This window comes from Mchenga conophoros, linkage group LG16 (genome assembly GCF_057382185.1).
Source record: "Mchenga conophoros isolate Kocher_MC1m ecotype Shallow Benthic linkage group LG16, M_conophoros_male_GT1.1, whole genome shotgun sequence".
NCBI lineage: Eukaryota > Metazoa > Chordata > Actinopteri > Cichliformes > Cichlidae > Mchenga > Mchenga conophoros.
Window position 1 is genome coordinate 10,571,688 of NC_140541.1, and position 24,489 is coordinate 10,596,176.

At 40.5% G+C, this 24,489-nt stretch overlaps 1 protein-coding gene across 3 annotated transcripts in view; it reads left to right on the forward strand.

The window, feature by feature from the left end:
- The first annotated feature begins 3,975 nt into the window (after window positions 1-3,975).
- enox1 (ecto-NOX disulfide-thiol exchanger 1) overlaps window positions 3,976-24,489 on the forward strand; it is a 144,954-nt gene continuing 124,440 nt past the window's right edge. Inside the window, exon 1 of one of the 3 annotated variants that reach the window (XM_085249109.1) lies at window positions 3,976-4,199. The gene's annotated coding sequence lies outside the window, so the exon portion shown is untranslated. The remainder of the gene's footprint in view (window positions 4,200-24,489) is intronic. The other 2 variants (XM_085249110.1, XM_085249108.1) reach the window with 2 other exon arrangements.

Here is a 24,489-nt window from a genome sequence, read left to right on the forward strand (position 1 = left end):
AAAGTAAAGAGAAAGAAAAACAAAAAGAAAAAAAATGTGCTGGTGGTGCTGCTGGGAGAGGTCAGTGAAGGAACTCGAAGGCATGCAGGAAGGGTTTTACTGCGTGATGGGGTAAAATGTGCTTCTGTGGCTCGTAAACTCTTTTATACTTTATGATACAAAAGTAATAATTAAAAAAAAAAAACAGCCAGAAGTACCCAAATAGCTGGGAGTATTCATTTCAACATTTAACCCTTGTGTGGTGTTCGTATTTTTGTTACTCAGCCAGTGTTCATGGGTCTGGTGGACCCGCTAGAGTTTTGGCTTTCCAAATTAACACTATCAAACAATTTTATGTTAAATTACTCAACAGATGTTTACTTCATCCCAATTACAAGACATATGAACAGCAAACATGGTTAATTTTTTCCCTTTACCTTTGTTAGATCGCATTTATGAATTAATGTGCTTCTCGTTTTTCTTTTATATAAAATGTTATAAATAAATCAGTTATAATCAAGTGGAGTGAGTGGAAAGACACAACACATTTACACGTGAAAAAATAATTAATTGTTTAATTTTTCTTTTGAAAAAAACTGAACACGGGTCTCACAGACCCGAACACCATACAAGGGTTAATAAAAACATTCAATTGTTTTCCTTTGTACATTTCTGCACTTTTTTCTTTTTAATCATTTTAATTTTTTATCATTATTATTTATTTATATATGACTTTTTTATGATATACTATATTCTGTCATATTATATGTTATTTATTTTATTGTCAGTAGCCAAATGCAAAAGTGCTGAAACTATATACCTCTCTCTCTCTCTCTCTCTCATATATATGTATATATATATATATATGACTTTATTTTGTTCAATTTTCATTATTGCTTTGTTTTAGCTGACTAACATGTTCATAGTTGCATGTAGTACACTTTAAATTGATCGAATGCATGTGCCCTGAGCCACCACCAGGGGACGCCAGATATCCAGCTCAGATACCACCTGCTTCCTCACCGTCAGCCTGCATGTTTGATAACACATTTCAAACTTCTCAGCAACTTACCAACCAGAAACAGGAAGCTTCACACATACAGATGTGTTTTACCTCACTGTGTGTTACCAGGCTACATGCTTTAAGCCCCATCTCAGGCCTTGCAGGCCTCCTTGCGTCGTGTATATGAAATGTGATGCTTTTCCCCAGTGGATGTCTCTGCTGCAGCTTTCTATTTTCCCACTCTGGCTGCCCACTGGGACTGAAGCTCCCTGTCAACTCTCCTGCCAAGGTTACAGCCTGCTTCTACTGCTGCTGAAGAATTTATTATCAGCATATATTTATATTTCTCCACTGGGATTGGTGCCTATTTCCATCTATATCTGTGTGGGTTTTTTTGGCATTGGCATAAAGTGTTACAAAAATAAAGAAGGCCATACGACTCATTCATCTGCCTAATGTGTCTATCTGACTGCAACTATATTTAATTTAATGATAATGTACTGTATTGATCCTGCTTGTCAGGAACAGGCATGTATTTTCTGCTTTCACTAAGTGGAAAGATTGTATGCGATGGCTTAACTCATTATAGATTAGGTAATCATTTACTAATGCTTATTAAAACAGTCATAGCGTTTGAAGAAATTTCATTTTTTGACCACTTATTGCAGCTGGCTGCTGCATGGGTTGCCATATTTAATCTAAAAATGCCAGTGTAACAGCAGTAAAAGGGTCCTTACTTCTGAGACTGGGCACTTACATTTTCTGTCAAGTATTTCTGCATGTTTTTTGTGCCTCACCACAGTTAGTGGGAAATGATTAAATCAAGCTGTGAATAAAGTTCAGTGAATTTCTCAAAATAATGCACTATGCGATTACAATGGAGAGCGATTTGGTTCATGGACAAAGGTGGCTTTTTTTCTCAAGATTTCATGACAAATTTAAGAAGATTAAAGGTGTGGAGTGTGTTCCAAGTGCTGCATTTGCATTTGGCTGCAGTTTACGGGAATCTTAAACGTGGTAGTCAAAACGGATGCTAGCCCAAAGGAAGGAGGAGATCATTAAGCTTTGAAAAAAGAAAAACTCTAGTTACTGTGGTCAGTCAACACTCTGGTGCAATATGCACTGATGAGCTCAGCAACAACAAAAGCCTTGAGACTACTGAGGGATCACTGATGACAGACAAATGTAATTATGAATAAAAAATTCTTCAGAACATCACCGCCAAGCCAAGAAAGAATAGAAAAAAACAGCATCGGGCCATGTCCACGGGTGCCAAACCTGACAGGACTGTGAGTCATTATTAGGAGGGTAACAAAGGTTACATTTTTGCAGGTTAATGATGTCCTCCATTTTTTTCTCTCTCTCAATGACTGTCTCATTAATACAAACACAAAGCACATCCAATATACAAGTCTTGTATAACCATGGAAGTACAGTGAGGCTGCCGCAACAAACTAGTGTCATTATTACTGCATAGATCTGTGTAAGTAAGAAAAGAGTTTTACAAGTGGATATTTCACTGCACTAGGAATGTAGATGCTTATAATATGTAAACACATTAAAAGCTGTGTAAATGTGCATCAAAAGAAATGTATTCCTAACTTAATTATTCAGAGTTCCGAACATTTTAGTCCCTTTTAGTTGTTTAAACCTTATTATTTTTGATTGACTTCAAGCGTTTTGTTGGATAAATGAACCTCAGTTAAAAGCCCAATTTTACTGTACTTGTTTTCATTGTTTTATAAGAGTGTGTGCCTGGTGGAGGAAAAAAGCAAAGCGTCAGTTTGACTCCTGAGTGAAGTGAGTTAGCAGGTTTAGGAACACTGCAGAGTGAGATTCTGCTCAGTGGTAAAATATTGATCTCTGTATTAAACCTAAAGCTGGCTCCACTGAGGTTTTTCGAGGCAGAAGTAGTAAAGCACACCCTGTTACAGTGTGACGTGTCACTGAAGAAACAAATAACTGATCAGATGTTCAGATTTAAGCTGTTGAAAATGACCTGTTGGCCTATAATCTGTGAAACATACATCAAAAATATCTCTCATTAATTATAGGGTTAACCCATTAATCTCTGGCTCTCTTCCACAGTGTGTCTTTGTTGTCTTACTCCCCTCACCCACAGCCGGTCACAGTAGATGGGTGCCCCTCCCTGAGCCTGGTTCTGCTGCAGAAATGTCATACTGCTAAAGGGGAGTTTTTCAATCCCACTGTGTGCTTATGCATCAGATTTTTGGGGTTTTCTCTGTTTTATTGTGCAATATAAACCAGCACGATGGAACAGCTGTTGTGATTTGGCGCTAAACTACCTAAGAATTTAACTGAATTTCTATCACAAGGCAGAAACTGGAGCTTTTGACAAAGTGACTTTTATCTTTTTCTATCCAGCTAAAAAGGCTCACTTTTGCTTTAACTGATCTGGCCAAGAGGGCAGCAGAAACAAACCCTTCATAAATCCTGTCGTCTTTAGTCTATTCTCCAATATAAGCAAAGACATTACACATAAAACACACACACACACATAGGAAATCACTTTTTTGGAACAACACCTGGTTTAAAGTCTGACCAGCAGTAGAAACCAAACTCACTGTTTCTGCTTTAGAGCTCCGGATCCTGGTGAAGTAACAACAATGACCTGTAGAGAGGACTCAGGTATGGGAGCTTGTCTTTTTACTCTGGGATAAAGAGCTCTGGCTTTGCTGCCAACAAAAATTCAGTTGGTTCTCAATAATGTGGCTCCAAATTTCTACCTCAATGCCCGGTTAATTGCTGAAGATGAAATATCAAACCAATAAGCGCTTTCTTTATTTCTTATTATTTTATGTCATAACCTAGTTTGACGACTACCCCCCGACTCACTTCTATCCCCCCCCCCCCCCTGCTGTCCCAGGCTCCACCGGCCGCTGACAGACACCAGACCCTGCCGTCGTGCACGTCTCTCTCTCTCTCTCTCTCTGCCTCTCTGCCTCTCTCTATCTGTCGGTGACGCGCTCCAAGGTTTCTTCCTACCGGAGGCATCAGCAGCAGCAGCGGCGGCGGCGGTGTATCGGTGACTGCTGGCTGAGAGCGCCTGAGAAGAGACACACGGAGGATTGTTCCCAGCTTCTCCCCCCCCACACACACACTCACAAACACCGGGATTTATTACGCTGACGCAATTTGCGGATTTGCGGAGCATCTATCGAATCTTCCGCTGTGTGACCCGGTAAGGTACGGAGAGGTGCGCTCTCTGCTGTGTTTTAGACCGGTGTGTGTGTTTCATTTCCCCGGTAGATGACACGCTCCTGTCAGCCCGCTGAGCGGTTTACTGGAAGGCGCTGATGCCTTTTCTACCCCCTTTCTATCTCTCTCTCGTTACTTCATCCTTCCGAGCTCAGTGTGAAACAGCGGGGTGAAACCAGAACCGAAGCTCTGTTAGTGACTGTTTATTCATTTTGATTAACGGGGACTCGCTATTGACAACTTAACGCGGTGCCGTGGCGCTTTTCAGCCAGCGGGGAGAACAGAGGTGTCTGTAACAACGGGGCTCTGGATCCGCCTATTGTTCAACAGATTCTCCAATTAAAAGTGTAATCCAGCCGGAGTGAGGCTAGAAGTCACTAAGAGTAAAAAAAGAAAGAAATGAAAAGGCGAATAAATGAGGACTGAAAGTGACCAAATAGAGGCTCAGCACTTCTGCTTCTAGAAAATCCAGAGGAGGGGGAAGGAGATTAATTGCAAATGCACATCTGTTCACTCTACTCTTTGCACCTGAGAGGCGGTGTGATGGGTTTTTTCTGTGTGTGTTTGGTGGCGTTTAAATGCTGGCCCTGCTGCTGTGTGAGCTTATGTGATGCTGGTCTTTGGTTTTGGGGTGTGTGCAGGGGAGATCAGCTGTGGTGGAGGAAAGGATGCCCTTGCTATCAAGTCACCTTGACGACCCTTCAGCAGCACACACAGAGCTGCCTTTGTCATTGTCATGCTCACACCAGTCACCTGCTTTCACATGCTGTCATAGCCATGGAGCCATTACCAAATTGAGGGTTTTATGGGTCTGGCTCATTTCCTGGATATTTCCTGGATGTTTAGTTGTAAATTAAAAGAGTATTTCCAATAAACTGAGTGGCGTTTGGTATTAATTATAGTGGAAATTGAGAAAAGGAATGTCACAGCTATTACGTCTGGCTCTATTGGAGTTTTTAAGAAATAAGAGAGTAATTAAGGGGAAATGTTGAGGAAAGCTAACAAAGGAAGATTATTTTCTTTATAGCTCACTCTACCAGTTTGTGTAAAATCTATAAGGGAAATCCTCATTAAATGTCAAATTAAATAATAATGCAGTAAAAAAAAGTGTAAATAGGTTTAATTTGAACAAATTACTAGACTAAAGCAGTCTTTAGTTTACCATGTGCTGATGCTGAGAAGCTCAGGATAAACAAGATGTTCTTGGTAACACATTGCCCGGGTGACGTCCTCAGCACCATGGAGAGATGGCGTCAGGGAGTGTTAATAACAAACACTTCCTTAAATCTGATGGTTAGGTGACTCAGGATGAACCAATACCAGGCCTCCGAGAGAGATTCTCTCTGAGCATCATCCAAGTGTTCGAGCTCAGTTTGTTGCACAATTTATTATTTGTTATGAATATTTCTTTTATTTAAATCTTGCCACCTTAATGGTGAAGTGGTATAGTTTTGGCAAGTGACCTGTGACTTGTGAAAATTTGCAGGATGGGAATATCAGCTTTAAGAGATTGATCTGCTATTAATTATCTCGATTAATCAGTTTTTACCTCTTAGATCAATATGATGTGGTTTTGTCTTATCATGAAACCTCAGTCTCCAGAGATATGCTGTGAAATTTGCTAGAAAAAATTGACATGCATTTTTTATGAGTAATTTTTTTAGCTGCACTGATTACAGTTTCATTGGCAGATTCTGATTTTTACAGATTTTTACTAATTTTCTCTCTAAGACCTTTGCTTATAACGAGGCTGCTAGCCACTTTTCCTTTGTTAGCTTCTTTAAAATGTCCATGTTCACTTGTGTGAGGGTGCTTTAAGTGTCTGATTAAGGTTTGCTGTTATGAATGTTTAGGTGGTGGTCTCCCAGTGATTCACTTTGGTATATTTTTTGTTTTCACTCATAGTGAGGAGCTTCCACGCTAACAAGATGTTAGCTTGTAGCTGTGAGTGTCTGTGACTGTTTGCCGGTGCCACTGTGCACGTATTGTGCATGCATGAAATGCATCACCTCATTCTTGAGGCTGCTTACATGAGGCTGACCGGCTGGGCACCGGTCAGGGCTGAGAACACTGGGAATTGGATGATTTGGGTGTCTGATCAGTTGATCACATCATCAATAGCATGCTACCCATTGACACTTAATTTCATTTCAAGCCAGCATGATTATTCCTTATGGGATCTTGTGTTTTAGTCCTATAAATGAATTTTCTCCCTTCTTGTTCTGATTTTGGTCTCTACCAGTGATTGTCTCTTTAGCCAATTTATGCTTCATTGTGGAGATAATGTGTCATCTGGATGTGTTAAATACTTGCATTCTGTCTGCTGGTCTTTGCAGTTACACGTGTTGTTAAAAATTAATTGGTTGCTGCTCACGATTCGACCTAAAGACTATATTACAGAGCAGGATTTTGTCTTATCCGGGTAACTTCAGGGTTAACCCTGAGTTTTCTGTGGTTCACTTCTTATCAGGGTATATCACCATGGTACCTCATGCTGCTCCAGAGATGGTCATGTTCTAGATTTGAAATCAGCAGGTACGACATGCCAACCCCATGCTTCCACCCGTATAATGTGAATGCGCAGAGATACCCTGGTTTACCTTAGTGTGCTGATAACCAGCTTCATATGACTGCTTACACTGATTGCAGCTGTTAGCGTAAGTGAATCCAGATAACAGAATTCTGTAACGCTGGGCTCTGGTTTCCTGCAGTTAAGTCACGAGAAGCAATCCTGCTGTGTGTGCTAGAGTTAATCACAAAAGTAATGTTACTTTGCAGAAAGAGTCAAAATTCCCTACGGGTCTGGAGACCTGTCAGCTAGTTAGCTGATTTGCTTCTGGGGACAACTGCTAAATTTTCAGGGCTTTCCTTAAAGTCCGCAGATATCCGATATAAGACCTTCCATTCCATCCACTGGTAATCTTTTAAGAGTGAACTGTTTTATCTATATGTCGATATCTGTTCTTAGGGTTTGAACTGGTGGGTTACTTTTGGTTCCTAGGGTATTTAAAAGTAGATAGGGAGACTCAGTCTCATCCCTCAGTTTTCAGACCCATCTTCTGTTATCCAGCTTGGATTTAGATTCAGGAGACAGGCACCCTCTCTGCTTTTGACATTAAGGCCATTACATATTGCAAAAATGATAAACTATGAATTTTTCAGATCGGAAAAATCTACACACCGAAAGCATTGTGTTTTTGCAGAAAAATTACCCTCAAAAGATGCACAGTGAAAAAAAATGAAGCTGACATGAAGCAATGATGAGCTGGTCCTGATGTTTCTAAACAAGAAAACAAAGAAACAGAGATTCTGGTTCCAGCTATAGTGTCCAGCTATTTTAAAATCAGTTCAGATTAATAGCTCAGCTAATTGATTACTTGCTTCAGTTCTACAATGTATCAATCAGTGAGTATCCAGAGTGAGGCTTGGTGTTGGCTAGATCGCCCTGTCACGATGCCTGTGAATGAGTGACATTAAAACAGTGTTTCCCAGGAGGCCGTGGAAACACAGACACCACTCATCATCATCAACAACAAACAGTTTCTCTATTGTCTGCAGGCAAACAGCCGGCTGTTACATCATTAACTGACACGACGTTGTGACTGCTGAATATCAGCTCTGGAGTCACTGCAGTAGAATTTGACACCACTCTGCCCAGCGGTGGCCGGCTGCTGAGGTCGCGTGAGGCTGAAGGGATTAGAGCTATGGTGGCGGTGGTGGCGGCTGCGCACCAAATTTTCCCCAGGTGGCCGGGTCGTTGGGGGGAACGAGGCTGATGATTTCTCACAGGACAGAGTGGAAACAATGTGACGCGGCCTCCATCATTCAACGCACAGACACGGGCTCCTCTTTCAGTTTTTCAGATTGGACTGAAAATCTCTTCACTCTTACCTGTCGTGATTGTGTTCGGTGCATCTCATTACACCGTGTGGCAAAAGCAGCCTGTTAGCCTGTTATGCGATTATCCATCCTCCTCGTGTCTTTTGCAGATTTTGCCTCACAAACATTAATTGACCCCACGCTGCAGAGCTCAATGGGGAAGACTGTCGCTAATTGCGGTGGTATTTTGAGATACGGTGGGAGCATTAGGCTCTTCCACCACGGGAGGAATTATTCACTAGAGATGTTTCCACCAGCATTTATGTGTGAGTGAGAGTCTCTGTTTCCCTGGATTTCAGCTCACTGTGGGGACGCAAACCTGAAATACACGTCAAACTGTGGGCATTGAAAAAAAACAAACCTCACTCACTCATTTATAGGTGTTTAAATATGTACACTTGAATCTTGTTTTGAGTATAAATATACTGTTTCATGTCCTCTAACGTCTGACCAGCAGTCACATATCAAACTACATCTGCCTCCCCTCATAAAATAAATAAAAGGCTTGTGTTGTAGAAAATACATTTTTGTTTTTCGTTTAAAAAATAGTGATTGACAAAACTTAATTTTACCTAAAACAAATGCTAGATATTCCATTCTAAACTTTACACTCTCTATTCAATACTACATTCTGTAACAGTATGTTATGAACTTGTATTGGATCTGACTGAGAAATTGGTGTGTGCTGTTGCAATTTATTAATCACAGTTTGCTCTTGGCTTGTTTATCATCAGTCTCTCTGCCCTCATTTCCAACTGGTCACCCCAGATGTCTGCCTCCTGGTCTTGTTGGAGGTTTCTTCCTGTAAAAAGGGAGTTTTTCATTCCCACTGGCACCAAGTGCTTGCCCATAAGTGGATTATTTGATTTTCCCTGTATTATTGTAAGGTGTTTACCTTACACAGTGTCGGGGAGTAACGGAATACATTTACCGCCGTTATGCTGGGCTTACACTGTGCGATTTCTGGCCCATTTTGAGCCGATTTTTGAGTCGTGCGAGCGTTTTGGCGATTTTGGCCTTCATCGTGCGTCGTGCATCGTGTAGTATACGTGGGGTAACGAGAAGCGATTAACACTTCACGACCAGCTCCCGATCATCAATCGCTTGGTCATGAGGGTGTCACCGCAGTTTCTCACACTGCGCACGCGCAAACACAAATGTCAGCGAAAAAGACGGCGCAGCACGACAGTGCAGCGTGTGATCTGGACACAAGCGATGGAGGCACTTGTAGAACTTTGGAAAGCTCATCTGAGCCTTTTCGATGTGGCCTCACAAAATTATCACGACCACAACAACCGTGAAAATAGTTGGATAGACATTGCTGCTCAATGCCTGATCAATGTTTTTCATTAGCAATTTAGCAAAGTTGATGGCGGTGGTGTGCGTGTCTGTGTGAGTGAAAGACAGAAAGGGAGAGCGAGCGACAGAATTTCTGTTATAACCTTAATTTTATGGACGCACAGTGTGAGCACTCGGGTCGCATCAGAGCACCGGGTCGTATAGTGTGAGACCCTGCATCGTGACCTATGAACTTCTAACCCCTGCGAGTCAATCGTACAGTTTGAGCAGGAGCTGAATCGCGTGACTGAAAAAAAACGCAGTGTGAGCCCGGCATTACGTATTTAAAATACAAAATATGAGTAACTGTATTCCGTTACAGTTACCGTTTAAAAAGGTGGTATTCAGAATACAGTTACTTTGTTGAAATAAATGGATTACACTGCGGTACTTTCCTGTTTCATTTTGTCGCGGGTCAGGACTGTTTGGGTTTTGTTTGACAGCTACGTTCTGTTGTTCCAGGCTGCAGCGTTACGGTTGCCATGGTTACAGGGTGACGCTCTCTGCAACTGTGTGTTTCCTGGGTGAGAGAGCACCTTTTTGTTGTTGTGCTAAGCTAATAGGCAGAATGCTACAGGCATAGCTCTAAAGAATGTAGCCTCATGGGCAGTGTAGTCCGTGCTGCAGGGAGAATGGACTGCCATGCCCGTTATGTGTCTGTGAGCGAGGGAGGGAGAAAAAGGCGAGTGGAAAAGTACGAGCTGTCATCGAGCAGAAACAGGAGCTGGAAGCATGTAAATATAATAATAACCACTGCAGCCAAGAAGAGTGCCTGACGAGCCCAGTTGTAAGTAAGCTATTAAGACTCGACTGTACACCGTGTTCGTGTTTTCCTCCAAAAACAACAAGTTCCGTTATTGTAAAGCTATTTTTCGGCTATGAGCCAGAGGGAACCGAGGTATTAGCCAGAGCTCTGGACGTATTAGTCAGAGGTCCCTTTACTATGGTTTGGAGACCTGAGACCGCAGACCTTCAGTAATAGTAATAAATCACACAGCAATAGTACATTCATGTAGTTGTAAAAACCATGATAATATATTAAGTAATCCAAAGTATTCAGAATACGTTACTCTCAAAAATACATTTTGGGGCATGTATTCTGTAATCTGTAGTGGAATACATTTTAAAAGTAACCCAACACTGACCTTACAATATAAAGCGCTTTGAGGCAACTGTTGTTGTCATTTGGCACTACATAAATAAAATTTAATTTTATTGTAAAGGTTAACATAATTGACTAAAATTAGCCTCATGCTGTTTACTAGAAGACTAACATGCGATTAAAACAACAGCCTCATCAAGGAGATGTTTGTTGAGGTCATAAATAAAGAGAAAAGTACAGTTATTTTACCATGGGGTTAGATAAAATCATACTTCTGTTTTTGCCTCCTGCTGACCAGTAAGAATGCAGGTAAAAGGCACTTCCTTATTGGCTTCCCCTTTGCTTCTTTTCTGCTAGTACCTACGTGGCCAAAGCAACATGAGAAGCCTCTCAGGTGCAACATGGCCAAAAGTCATGTGATGTCATTTGTATGCGACACAAACAACATAACTGAAAATTGATGGATTTAATTTTTGTGAAGGAGTCACACTCATGAATCATTGAGTTGCGTCACTGACTGACCAATCGGTGGCATTCAGTCTGTTGACATCACATTTTCGGATTGACTCAGATTGATTGGAACCCCGCCCGAGTAGATACTACAAAAGTACCTGGTACTAGATACTACCACCTAATGGGAAAACTAAAAAAAAAAGAAAAAAAGTCAAGCTGAGTAGGTACTGGTAGAAAAAGGCTATTTTCTGGTCTGGCCATCTTTTATGAAGAGACAAGGTAAGAAGAACATCAAAATAACATTAAAAAAATTGACCTGATCTCAGCTGAAACCCAGCTGAATGTTGAGAAGGGGATGAAAAAATACATTGTTTGTATGAAGCATCACTTAAAGATTTGGTATGCTGTCCTGATGCTTAAGGTCATGACAAGGGGAATCAATGGAAGTGAGGCAGAGTCCTCCAAAGGATAGCTATTTGAGTTTGTGTGTGAGAGAGGAGTCGCCAGCTGTGTATTGATTGGAAGACTCAGCATTCAGACTGACTTCTGGCTCCAGACCAGTTTTCTCTCCCGCTTGTTCGCTCGCTCCTCACAGCTGGTTTTCATTCGCTGTCACAGAAATCAGACTCTGAGATTTACAACCAGTGCGGTGTGAGCAGGAGGGCAGCGTCTGGTCTGAGGGGAAAAAACAAAATGCATATGCACGTGCTTCCTGAATTCACAGCGCAGTGCCATGCGTTCAAGCTGCAGCGCAGAATAGTCAGCTTTAATGCAGAAAGACAAATGTTTTTAAGGCCAGAGGGTCACTATAAATGCAAGAATGAAATTACTTTGACTGAAGGGGTGAATGGGTTCACTTAAAGGGGCACTCTAGTGATTTATTATTGCACTCAAATAGCACAAGTTGCAAGACAAAAGCTGTATTAGAAAAAAAAACAAAAAACAGGCTGTAACAAACTATTTAGATGCTGTCAGAAACATAGACCCAGATTCTGATGCTTTAACAGCTGTGCTCAATAACTATCAAATCAGAAAACATCCTGACATAAAGCACTTTAAATACTGCTAGGTTTGACTTTTAGGTAAAAACACATATTCACAAACAGAAAAGAGTAAAACATTCTTAAAAAGGAACACATTTTATTCAGATAGGATGGGCACTGGGTCAAGAACATCTAGATGAGAAGAAGTCTTCGCCCTTCTGGGGGAGCTGGAGTTGGAATGGTTCTATCCATTTTCAACTCCCATCTGGAGAGAAGTTCAGACAAATCCAATTTGCCTTCTCATGCTTTCAATGTAATTTGCAACCAGAGTTTTCATAGTAGTGACCAGAGAAAGAGAAGCTAGTAAGCTAAGAGCAACCAAGCCTAAGACAGAAAACCTGTAGAGACAATTATCAGTGCCAAGTAATGGCTGTGTGGAAGGCAGACTGTAGATCCAAATGCAGGACTTGGAGACAGGAAATAAAGTCATAATCCAGCTTTGCTGATCACTCACAATAATACAAAGAAGCCCAAAAAGATTGAATTGAATCAGACGCGTGGATAGCTTGAGGAAGATTATTCCAGAGGTAGGGTGCAACAGAGGCGAATGCACGGTCACCTCTGGTCTTAACGCGGGATCTAGGTCGCACCAGGAGCATTTGGCCTGCTGATCTAAGCGCTCTCCTAGAGGTATAAAAGCTGAGGAGATCTTTATGATAGCTGGGCGTGGTGTTATTTATGATTTTAAAAGTGAGCAATACGATTTTAAAATCAATCAACTTTTGTAAGAAAAACTTTAAACACATAATTCTCAACACCAAAAGGAATTATGGAGCTACTCAACTCAAAACTCTGGGACCAAGAAAACATTTCATCTTCCTACACTGAGCATCAAGCATCAAGAGGCAAGTCCAAGAGGTGTGTGCTCATATTAGAGCCAGGCAGAAGGCAGTAGCTCAATATCACATGCTCAGCCGTCAGTCTCTACTGTGCAGTCTCTGGTTGGAAATAGCAAATTCAGTCTTAAGTGATCTGTGATTTTCACACATATCTCAGTCTTTAACAAAGTAAAATCAGAAAAGATGTCAGTTGTGTTAATGCTGTAACCATGGCAAGTTATTTTTCTACAAGGCAGGTGTTGCTCCTCAACATAGAAACGTGATCTTTTTCTTGGTTTGATCGAGGGAACAAATGAACAGTCGCTATAAGAGCTAGAATGTTTCTTCTGTAGAAAGCAGCTCTAGTTCAGACTCTGAGACTGAAGAAGGGAGGGCATGTTACCAGAATTAACCTCAGTGAGCCCCTTTCCTGCTTCCTCCTCCTCCTCATGTTAATGGAGACAAAGTCATTACTGTCACTCCAGTAAGCTGCTGTAGCTTTCAGAATCAAACAGCAGCCCCTCTCATATTTCTCTGTCCAGGCTGGAGCTTATTAATTTAATAAATAGTTGTTAGTTAGAATTTAATTTTTTAATCAATTTGTTTGACTGTTGTTGTGATTTGAAACTATATAAATACAATTTAATTGAATTAAGAAAAAGGATGTCTCTGCTTTATATCAAAAACTGTATATTTAGGACTTTAAAGTATTTTGGAGTTTAGTCACAGAGGCATGTAAATGTGCTGTAGGAAGGTTTGATGGGTATTTTATAGTAGTGCAATAGTTAATGAAGCCAAAAGTGGGAAAAACTGCAGTTCCTCAAGTGGGCACTTGAGGCTGGTTCCAAAAGTGAGCAAGGCCCATAGACTTTCATGTTAAAATGCCCGTCTTTATAACAGAAAAAAGGGCACGTGTACAATGTGGTGCAAAAATGATTTTAACCTCTATCATTAGTTTACCATTTCATGGAGCAAAGAGTGAATTCTAAACCTTATCAAAGCTTAAAGTTAGAGCGATGCTCAGTTAAACTGACAGGCAGCTGTTTGCTTCTCCTCCACTAACTGAAGTTACTGAACTGGTTTGTGGTGTTGGTGCCTTTTGGAGCATTTTAAATTTTATGATAAAAATATGGATTGCTGCCATATTAATTGTTGTGAAAGTCAAGCCAAGACTGGGCTTCTACTTTGCTGTTACAGCCAGTTTGTGGATGCAGCTTGCTAACCGATGGGTGTCATCAGCCCTTAAAAGCTGCAACTAGCTGATCAGCTTGGCACATTTTTGTTACTCATTTTAAAGTTTTAATAAGCTAAAAATGAATACATTAATCAATAGCTTAAACAATCAAAAGCAAAATAATAAAATAAAATTAATAAATTGTTCTGGTGTCTTAATTGTATGAGCTTCAATAATTGGTTTATCAACAGAATGAATATTTAAACAGCCAAATGTTTGACTCAGAAAAATACACAGCATCAACATGCCCAGCATCATAAGGGCTGTGGTAAATTTTCTGTTCATCGACTGATACCTTAACACACTGAGCTTTTCACTGCTATTAAGACACACATAGTTAGAAGCATGGGAGCACATACAGAGGCAGATCACAGAGCGGCAGCACATCAAAGGAGGATCGGCCATCAGCGTGATGGAGGAAGCAGCCGGAGGGGAAGAAATGCTGTGACTGAAGTGCAGTCTGATTCACACAATAGCTGGTGTGTGTGTGTGTGTGTGTGTGTGTGTGTGTGTGCTGTGTGGTCTTTTTCTGGCTACACATCAAGTAAATCTGATTTGTGCTGAAAGCTGCAGAGGAGAGTGGCAGGAAATAGGATTTACTTCCTGTCTGTCTGAGACGCAGCGGCCGATGCAGGCCTGCAACTAATGACTTTCTCATTATTGATTCAGCTGTCAGTTCATTTGTGCTGGTTTCATCCATTTCTTTATTCTAAGTTTTATTTAATCGGAAAGTCCAATGCAGATCCATATACGCCCTCAACCACTAGCCTGGTTTCTCTGAAAATTTGCCAGTAAACTAAACAATAAACAAAGAAATAAATTACAATTTTAAAGTAAACTAAAGATCCAAAAATTTAGAATGTCCAGTTTTACTAGCAAATATGCAACAAAAGACAACATCACATTTGAGAACCTAAAACAAGCCAATGTCCGTGTTTTGAAAATTTATGGAGAGATTATGGAGCAAAAACATTTTGATGTCATTGCTGACAAATACTCCCCATTTATACAGCATGTTTACATATACAGTATATTACATTTTTGGGAATTGGCAGTTTTAAATGGCAGTGATGGAGCTGCACTGCTGGAAGTACATGTGGAAATTCATCAGCTTTTCTGCGTACTTAAAAAAAAACCTTTTCACATTGGTGCATATTGTAAAATGAATCTGCTCATAGCAATGTCTCTGCAAAATTATTGCCAGCTGAGTTGATTAATTGATGTGGCTCTGTTCTGAGACCTTTATCAAAAAACAACAGAATTTATTAGCAACTTTAATCGATTGTGTAGTTTCATTAAGATCACAAAAGGGTGGCAAATGGAGATTATTTGGAATATTTCCCATTTTTAACTTGATTTATTGGTTCTTTTTGATTAATCCTGCCTTTTCTTTCTAATCAAAATTTTAAAACAATAAAAAATGTAAAGTTAGTCAGGCCAGTTTGCACGACAAAAAAACCAAATGAAAAACAAAGTTACATTTTGGGTCTTATGTGATAAGACAACATTTATATTTTTATTAAAATGTCAAAAGAAACAAAGATAAGACAAAAAAAAATACAAGAACAGCTTTTTTAGGAAGCTAGCGCAAGAAATGGTGTGTGCAGTATGTACAGTTTTAAACAGAAACGGTGAAATAAGAAATAAGTGATTAACTGTCTGATCATTTACAGTTTGGAAGATGTTTCATTTTTCTGTTTGATCTCATTACAAATGGAATATTTTATAGATAAGAAGATGCCTCCTTTAACTTGAATCCTTGTATTATTTAGTTCACTCCTTTTAAAAATTGACTTGCTCCTGTTTCAGCAGAAAAAGAGTAACACTGGTTAAATAATTGCCCAACAGAATCTGGAATATATGTGTAGCTTCACAGTTCTGTTCATTTACATTTATTTTGACTTAAAAAACATTATAAACATAAAAACAATACTATAAGGGCATTTACAGTTCAGCAAAACCCCTTCAAAATCTCTCCATATAAATTCTCAGAGTAATTTGCATCCCCGCTATATTTCAGTGGGTGTTTCCTTTGCACATGCCCCGCCTGATATCTTTTTGTGTAATCCTACAGATGGTCAAACAGATGGACAAATATCATCTCCACAGAGCCGCCACTTTCTTGGCAAAAGGAATCATTTTCTTATGGAACAAACTCACTGCTTTGACCAACAATCACTACCTTCTTTTTATGTTTCTAATGTGCCATTTCAGTCTATTTGATTGTCAAATGTTTACCTGGTCTGCATGATCTTCATATAGTTCTAATGGTTGTTCTATCCAAATATGCCTGCAGTAGAGGAAACTGGGCATAGTTTAGATTGGCGTTGATACAAATCCCATACTTTCTGTCAGGGCGACAGATGCAGGAAAAGCCCTCTGGGATTTGTCTGCTTATGGCCACATTGTAGCTCAAACTACTGCTTGACATGGTTGCAGCCTATACCTAATTCATCCTGGCCGCGTTTACTCTGGGCTGTTTAGATACTGGATAGAAGCTCAGTCTGCCCAAGATGCCTGAAGGGGCCAAGTGTGAACTGAATATTAGTCTTTCCCGATCTCTTCTCTTCATGAGAGTGCTGTTTCAAATAAAAGACATCATCTGCTATCCTCTTCTCTCGGCTTATTTCCTTTAAATGTGCAGGCGAGACTCAAATCGCGTGCACATGTTAGGTCTGGAGAGGTAATACTTTTATTTCAATGTTATGAGGCAAGATGATCCCGTGGAGTAATTAGATTGTGGTCTGTCGCTGCAAGCCCCCCTTTTATAATCCCATTTGTGTTGGAAGTTTACGGTGCTGTGGTTGAGGACCACTGGTGGACTGTTCCCAGTTTCCAAACTGTGTGAAATAGCTGTAGCCCGAACAACGTGATCAGCAGCTCTCTCTTCGGGTTTTTAGTCACAGTGTGTTACACATTGCTACTTCTATGTGTGCGTGCACTCATAATGCTGCTGCACGGCTGCAGCTGTAAGCCTGTGTTCATTCATGCAGAGATGTAGAGGCAGGATGCCAGTCCTTGCCAGATGAAACTTAACACACACACAGAAGCCGACCAGAGATTCAGAGAGCGAGTAATGCATCGAGAGCTGAAGTTTGTCCAATGGATACTTGTGCAGAGTCTCCCAATTTGTATGTATTTGAGTGAGTAGCTAAGAGAAGGGACACGCCCGTATCCTCATGTGTGTGTGCATGTATGCAGAAGGAAGCACACCCACACTTGTTTAAATAAATGATTAAAAATATGTAAACTGTTTTGTTGGTTTTTTGCAATAAATGACCAAGAAATAATCAGCTGCTTTGCCAGTGAGTCTCTCTTCCTGCTGACTCTAACTCCACCCTCTTTAAATGCAAATGGAAACATTAATCTTTGCTCTGGTCTGCAGCCCCAGTGAGCTCGGCACAGTTCTCCACCTGCTGCACTTTCTACTTAGTGTCAGCCTCTATTTTCCAGCAGATTTCTGGAGCAGATCAAGAAATAATGTTGCCACAGTGATGGCTCCAACAACAGGACAAGGTCTTTTTAGGGGACAGAGCTGAGTGATGCAAGATACATGAGTCACAAAAAGGGTCTTTTTTGTTAAATGATCCCTCGGGTCTGTTCCTCCAGGGAAATTCATTTAAAATAATGTCCATTTATTGCTTTTTTTCAGTTATTATTCTATTTGGGTGATAATTATACTGTAGGTTTGCATATATAATGCTTTGGGGATGTGGTTCAGTAAGCTGAGCCCAGCTGTTTCTCAGATTATTAGTGTACATTTAGGTTGGAGAGGCAACCATCTGTTTGTCTAAAAAACCAATGACAGTGAACAATCAACAGTTTGTACTTTTGCAATTTAGAGGTGGACGTGCACAGAGCTATCACTGGAAACCTTAAAGCGTGGAGGTTATGAAGCATGCTTTGCATTTGCATTTGCAGTGGACAGTGATTTTCCAGAGAAGTGCAAGTCATGCTAGATCTTAATGTGAGCTTTATATGTGAGTTCAGATGTTATAACTTTAACTTTAATTTGTATTAGAAGCTTAATAACCTCTCTATGTCTTTCATCTCACACAACATATTTCTCTTTCACTAACTTTAAATACAATGTCAGAAACAGATTGACTACTTATAGTCAAATATTAATAATAGTAATTAGAATAACACCACCACCACCACCACCACCACCAATAATAATAATAATAATAATGAATTATGATGTATTTGTTGATAAACAAGCCTGATCGCTACAGATTCCATAAGAAGAAAGAGACTGACCCTTGTGGATATACATGTACTTGCATCACACATTTTAGAGTCTACTAAAACGTTGATTTTGGGAAGAAATTGTAATTATTAAATTCATACAAGTTTATGATCAAGAGTGATTTAAGGTGAGTTTAAGTTTAGGATCAAGCAAGGGAATGAATGTAGGTCAATCCTAAAGAAGGACAGCATGACTTCCCATACTCTCCCCCACCAATAACACGCTGGCTTGATCCGCCTCTATCTATCCAGGGTTATATGTAGCTGTGTGAAGCTTTCGGTGACATGATGTGTATTGGCACAAGATTCACTGTGGCAGACCAACACATCCCCACAGTTTCAATGAGGAGCTTTTATATCCAGCGATGTGAGTGTGTGCAAGACACCTGGCAGGAATCAGCAGTGCAGGTTTTCACGTTTTCAGGCTTCCTGAGTGGTGTTTGGGTCCCACTGTGGATAGGTTTTGTTTTTCTTCGGTTGATTTCACTGCTTTCCCCAGAACTGTCTGATGCAGATAAAACAAATATTAATGCAAAGACAGTTTTCTTCATCCTGACTGTGTTTGACGAATTCGACGCCAGCAGGTCTGTTGTCTGTGTTGTGTCAAACCTATGTGATATAATTATTTATAACTACATTATATAAGCCAAAATGTATTTCATATAGGGGAGCACCAGACCTGTTTTTTTTTTTTCAGTCCCGAGACAGACAAAGACAGACAGACAGATAAAGCAAGTGTTGTTTTATAACAGAGACTGAAGCATACAGGGAAAGCACTGCTGTCAGAACTTTTCAGTCATGTCATCTCACTGCTGCTGACAAGTGGCAAAGTAAACACAGGACAACACATGAATTTAGTAAAACAATCAAAATGATTTTTTATACTTTGTCTACCAGATCTAGTTTTTTAATCAATGTTGGGCCAACAATTATCAGCTGTATCTGAGCTTCAAGCAGGTGCTTGGGGAGGATGGCGGGCATGCAAAGCCTTTCATGTTAGAAACAAGTTCAATTCCAGACTCTAGTTTGCTGTTTTGGCCACAAGAACCCTTTATGTGGATTCAGATTTGTTGTTGGAATTATATAGAACCAAATGAACACAAATAATAATGACCCAAGGTGGCCCGCACTAGGGTCTTTAGGGGCCTGCTTGCCCATTTAGCCTGTTTGGTATTTCTGGTGTGTATCTGAAATGCTAGAACTATCATGCGTAGTAACAAATTATGCCATTCTTTGAATATATAATATCAGACCTGAAAGATGTGAGATTTCTGGATCCAGGGTAGTCTTCCTGAGACCAAAGACAACCTTGTTTTGAACTCATGTGGATATTGTGAAAAACATTCAGTAATACCGCAGTCACTCCAACCGATGCCAGAAACAAACAAATTGGTGTTAAAATTGTTTTTTGTGATTTGCTAATTTGCCAGCTCTTTGATGGGTGTGGCTTTGGAAGTAGAGGACAACATCTGCTTATTGGAAGGTTGGCGGTTTGATCCCCGGCTGCTCCAGTCTGCATGCCAAAGTATCCTTGATCAATATACTAAACCCTGATATATTCAATGGAGTGTGAATGTTAGATAGAAAGCACTTAGCCACAGAAAAAGTGGTTGTGTGAATTAGTGAATAAGACATGTTGTATAATTTGCTTTGAGTGCTCAGGTAGAGTAGAAAAGCGCTATATAGGAACCATCCCATTTTAGTTTACCATCTGTAAATTAAAAATCAAGCCATTACTTTGACAGAACTGTGAAGTGACTCAAAGGTGTTTCCTACAAATATCAAAAATTATGTGCTGTCATTTCCTTAATAGATAATATCAGACATGAAAGATGTGAGATGCTTGGCTCCAGGGTAGTCTTAGTCTTGACCACTAATTTGTAAAATTATGAATACTGACCTGATCTTCAGCCAGGCAGAAAATTGGTTGACCACCTCTGGGCAGCAGGTACATTCTCTAACAAACTATATTTGGCAAAACAAATTTAGAACAGATAAAAATGTGGCAAGAACCAGAGGTTCCCACAAGTGCGCTTAAACTGTGTTCCTATATGTATGACACACCACACCCTGTAGCTGCATCAGTTTGACAGCCACAGGACAGTCGGAGGCAGTGAGGGATGAGCTTTTATTACAGAGTGGACTCCTCCGGACAAAGAAGACGGATCATGACACCATCCAGCAGTGGGAACAATAGAGGGAACAAGCTGCCCGCAGCCTGCCAAACCTCCTGATACACCGACAGCAGCGTACACCCTCTGTCTTTCTGCTTTCTGCTCTGTCCTGATGATCACATTGCGGCTGCCCTGATTTCTGCCGGTTGTAATGTTCACTCTGCTGAGTCAGTGCCAGCCTTAAGTAGAGCCGCAGCAACTGAGACCAAGCAGTGTGACATTTTATTTGCCTGACTAATGTTCAAACCAGTTTCTTTACTCTTCTAAATTTCTGCTTGAAAAACAACTGCCTAAGGATGTAGATATTTTCAACGTTGTGTAAAATATTTGAACCTCTTGTTGGGTAGGGTTGAGTATTGAAAACCTGCTTCAGCTTAATAAGAACCAACTTTAAAGAAAGGTGTTATGCCTTATTTTGCTCTAAGCCCTTCTCCCAACTCCTGTGATCTATCTGGTTCTTAAATCTAAAGCAGAATCAGAGCAGAGGAAACCTAAACAGATCTGGGTAAACGAAACAGCTTAAATCATGCTGCAGGTTTCCAAAAACACTGAATACTTACAGGAAACATTTGTTTCAACGTTGAGTTGTAAGTATAGGTATAAATAATAATAACATTATTTTTTCCTCAGTGACAAAGTGCTGCACACTTTGGATAAAACCACAGACACACATTCAAACATATGGTCTTACGTTCATTCCAGCAAAGACACATTCAATATGAACTATGGCCAAAAGTTATTGGAGAAAGATTAAGGAAACACTAACCTATAAAATGGGTTTTCAGCAGCTCTTTAAAACAAACCACAGACTCATCTGACCTGATAGGCTGAGAAACATTGTTCCAAAGTTTGTGAGCAACAACCTCATAAGCGTTGTCACGTCTGCATAAGAGGGTGGAACACTTAAAAGACCCTGATTAGATGATGATGATCTTCTCAGTAGCTTTGATATACATGCAGGTGCTTGGCCATGTAGTGCTTCATGAGTCAATAATAAAATTTTAAATAAATTCTGAATTCGTGGCTAGTTTTTGTTAGCAGCCTAGCTGCTGCATTCTGGCCCAGCTGATGAGAGGCCAGTAAAGACTGGCAAATGCCAGAAAAAATGAAAGTGAGTACTAGAAGTTCCAAATCATTGGATGACAGTAAAGGTTTGATTTTTGCACTATTTCTTAGAAACAGGACTGAATGAGATTTGAGATGTGAGATCAAAATTAAAATGCTGGTCCAAGATAAACTACAAAGCTTCTCAGCAGATGATTTGATAAAGCTCACAAGGGGGCTGATGTAATGACTGATCTCCTTAGAGAAGCTGTGTGGGCCAAACACAACCTTCAGTTTTGTTTCCATGAAATCAGCCTCACATACAGAACTGAATAGTCATTTTGCTAACTGCATTAGGGATCTTGAGCTAATGGATACTTACTGTCTCATCCAATCGCTCGACAGATTCGTCTTCACCCATTAGGTGTGTGAGGCTGAATTCATGGAAGCCCAAAAGCTAAATGCAATGGTGAAATACAATCCTAGTATAACAAGTAGGTGCATGACGTTTGTCATTAGTGTAATGCACCATGAAAAATGCTTGTCAGTCAGGCAACTTGAGTGCACAGAATATCTGCACAACCAGTAGCAAGTATGGACTTAAAAATAGACTCCACAATAGTTATAAATGGCAACAAGCTTCTAATTTCTCAAAAGATAAAAGAAAGCCATTTTATTTTAAAATCTTTGGATTAGATGTTGAATTCAAATCCTGAATTACAATCTGCTTTCAGAAAACATCCATCAGCTGACAAAATCTGTGAATATTCAGGTTAAAAGCTTGAGGCTGAATTAGCAGTTTTTTGCAGTGCAGCTCCAATTACTGGTGACTGAGAGCATCTCTGACTGCTAATCTGTGATTTACATTGTGCTACTTCCTCATTAAAAGCTTATTAAAAATCAGTCAAAGCCAAATAAATGATTATAGTGTGATATCTCTGTCAAAAAAAACATGATGCAGAGCTTTTAGCCCCATGCACAGTGCCTGTTTACTCTGTTTCTGTACTGAAACAGAGACAGTTTAAATCACTGCACATCAGGCCCTGTGAATAATGATGTGTTCACTGAATGAAGTATCTGTTGATCATGAAGCCGTCACTTACTGCTATACATACGGGGGTGCATTAAAACCAGAGGAGTAAAAAGTCCATTAATATCTCAACTTAACTGAGAAACGGGGAATAAATCTGCTAAGTGATCTGTGATTTAGACCTCTGTTGTGAAAGCTGTTTTCAGATTTTTTTCTTTAACCAGCTTATCGTGGTTGTACTCTGTGAGACAGTCAAGGACAGAGACTTAAATTCATTTCAAAAACCTGGTTACTGGCAGCACAAAAATGCAGGCAAGAAGCTGCACAAGCAAAGAGCTTCCACACAACCACGCTGATCACTCTCCGTGTGAACGCGTGCTTGCATGAATGCCTCTGCTGTGCTCCGACGATGAATGTGTGTGTGTGTTTGCTTTGCAGAGTGCAGCATGTGACAGTAATGGCTGCTGAGAGCATCTTCTGCTCTGATGGTTTCACTGATAAATGCTCTTGGACAGCCTCCTGTCCCCTACAGCCACATCTCACACCACACTACAGCTCCCAAAATTCATCGGTCTCCTAGCTCACCTGGTGATTAGAGGTTTGGGTTTTTCTCTGGTGCAGTAGACAAAAAGCACAGAGGTGACCTGGAGACCATTTTTCCTCCAGTCCATTATTCTGGAACCTTAGACAGTGATCTTTCCATCCTACTGTCATTGCTGTTATTGCCTGACAGACTTTTAAGATAAGATAAGATAAGATAAGATAGAACTTTATTAATCCCTCGGGTGGGTTCCTCTGGGAAATTCGACTTCCAAAAAGCACAGCAACGACCGAAGTTACAGTTACAGAATTGTTATGTATATATATATATATATATATATATACACACACACACACACACACACACACACACACACACACACACACACACACACACACACACACACACACACACACACACACACACACACACATATAAATACAGAGACAAATATAAATAAAGTATACAAAGGGGATAAATAGAATAAATAGGAATAAAAAATAAAAATACAAGTGAATTGCACATTTCAAGTATTGAGGTCTATTGCACTGTTGACTATTTACAAAAAGTATTGCACAAGGTATTGTACAGTGAGGTGAAGAGGCACTACAGCTTAGTTGTTCCCCCCTCCTTTGTCCTCCTGTTTCCCCTCCCTCTCCCTTCCAGAGAGGAGTTAAACAGTCTGATGGCGTGTGGGACAAAGGAGTTTTTAAGTCTGTTAGTTCTTGTCTTGGGGAGAAGCAACCTGTCACTGAACAGACTCTTCTGATTGTTTATGGCCGTGTGCAGAGGATGCCTGGCATTGTTCATAATGTCCATCAGTTTCTTTAATGTCCTTTTCTCTGCCACTGTCACCAGAGTGTCCAGCTTCATGCCGACCACAGAGCTAGCCTTCCTGATCAGTTTCTCCAGCCTGGATGAGTCCCTCTTTGCTGTGCTGCTCCCCCAGCACACCACAGCATAGAAAAGTACTCCAGCAACCACCGACTGGTAAAACATCCTCAGGAGCTTCCTGCAGATGTTAAAAGACCTCAGCCTCCTGAGGAAGTACAGTCGGCTTTGGGCTTTTTTATACAGGTGCTCTGTGTTGCATGACCAGTCCAGTTTATTGTCCACCCACAGCCCGAGGTACTTGTACTTGTTGACCACCTCCACCTCCTCCCCCTCTATCTGAACCGGCAGTGGACCTTCTCTGGACCTCCCGAAGTCCACAACCAGTTCCTTAGTCTTTGAGGTGTTGAGTTGCAGGTGGTTTGTGTGACTCCATGCGACAAAGTTCCTCACCAGACTTCTGTACTCCTCTTCCTGATCATCCCAGATACACCCCATGATGGCCGTGTCATCTGCAAACTTCTGAATATGGCATAATTCAGAGTTGTAGCAG